The 1,497-nt window shown below is 42.0% G+C and overlaps 1 pseudogene; it reads left to right on the plus strand.

Annotated features, from left to right (window-relative positions):
* Positions 1-244: 244 nt before the first annotated feature.
* Positions 245-1,261, plus strand: LOC148210962 (uncharacterized; annotated as a pseudogene).
* The last annotated feature ends 236 nt before the right edge of the window (positions 1,262-1,497 follow it).

Raw genomic sequence — 1,497 nt, forward strand, 5'->3', positions numbered from 1 at the left:
ATTTACAGAAATATTTGAATCCCACAAACTGGAGTGTGCCACCCCACCAATCCAGTCTCACCGACTAGGGAACGAGCAAAGCAATGGCGGCTTGAATCCGGTCCTTTCCCTCCCTCGGCACCTGAAGAATCTTACTAAAGTCCTCGCCCTTCTTCTCGAACTAATAAAAAATCTTGTCTCCGCCATCACGAACGTCATTTCCAGTATTAGATTATGTGTTCATTGTTAGTTTTATTGTTGTTAATGTTTAGTTACAAGTTCTTTTATTCTCTTTCTCTCTCCCACACGTGTATATATATACTTTAACCATGTGGTCAATAATATTAAGGAGAGAGTTTTTTATTCCCATTCGGTCTTATATGGTATCAGAAGTATAATTTCTCTCTCTTCCGTTGTGATCGATCCTCCTGTTTCTTCTTCGTCGGAATTGCTTCAGCCTCTTTCTGGTACATCCTCGCAGAGTCCTTACTATTTGCATCATAGTGATACATCTAATTTGGTTCTTGTTACCGAATTGCTCACCGATGACAATTATGTTTCGTGGAGCCGATCTATGCGTATTGCACTTTCTGTCAAGAACAAATTAGGTTTTATTGATGGTTCAATTCCGAAGCCTACTAGTGTTCTTCTACCTGCATGGATTCGTAATAACCATGTGGTTATTGCCTAGATTTTGAATTCCGTTTCAAAATCGATTTCTGCCAGTCTTATTTTTTCTGATTCAGCACATGATATTTGAATTGATCTGAAGGAGTGCTTTCAGAGGAAGAACGATCCTCGAATTTTTCAACTCAAGAGCGAATTGGCCACGATTACTCAAGAACAGCAATCTGTCTCCATGTATTTTACTCGTCTTAAGAGTGTCTGGGATGAGTATATCACTTATCGGCCTGCTTGTACTTGTGGAAAGTGTTCGTGTGAAGGCGTTAAGTCTATTGATGAGTTTGTTCAATTTGAGTATCTCATGAGTTTTTTGATGGGATTGAATGAGTCTTTCGCTTCTACTAGGGCACAGATATTACTAATGGATCCGTCCCCCTCAATCAATAAGGCCTTCTCACTTATCTCTCAGGAAGAACAACAGCGTTCTATTCCTATTTTGCCTTCACCTACTGCAGCTGTGAGTCTTGCGGTGAATCAGTCCTCTCGCACCTCATCTTCATCCTCTTCGGCTGGTAGATCTGGCAAGAATCGACCTGTTTGCACGCATTGTGGTCTTCAAGGACATAAAATTGATCGGTGCTATAAGTTACATGGCTGATCGGTTCTATAAGTTACATGGCTATCCGCCAGGTTATCGGCAAAAAGGAGGTCAGCGGAATCCATCGCAATCTGTATCTACAGTCCCTCCAATGAGTTATGGGACACACTCTGTTTCCTCTACCACTGCTAATGCGGTTTCCTCCTCGATAGCACCACCTGGTTCGTCGACGGCTTCCTTGGGCGTTCCTGATACTTTGGCGTAGTGTCAGAATATTTTGGCTATGCTTCAATCTC

Source organism: Momordica charantia, assembly GCF_013281855.1.
Source record: "Momordica charantia cultivar OHB3-1 chromosome 6 unlocalized genomic scaffold, Mcharantia_2.0 BLBB01000006.1, whole genome shotgun sequence".
Taxonomy (NCBI): Eukaryota; Viridiplantae; Streptophyta; class Magnoliopsida; order Cucurbitales; family Cucurbitaceae; genus Momordica; species Momordica charantia.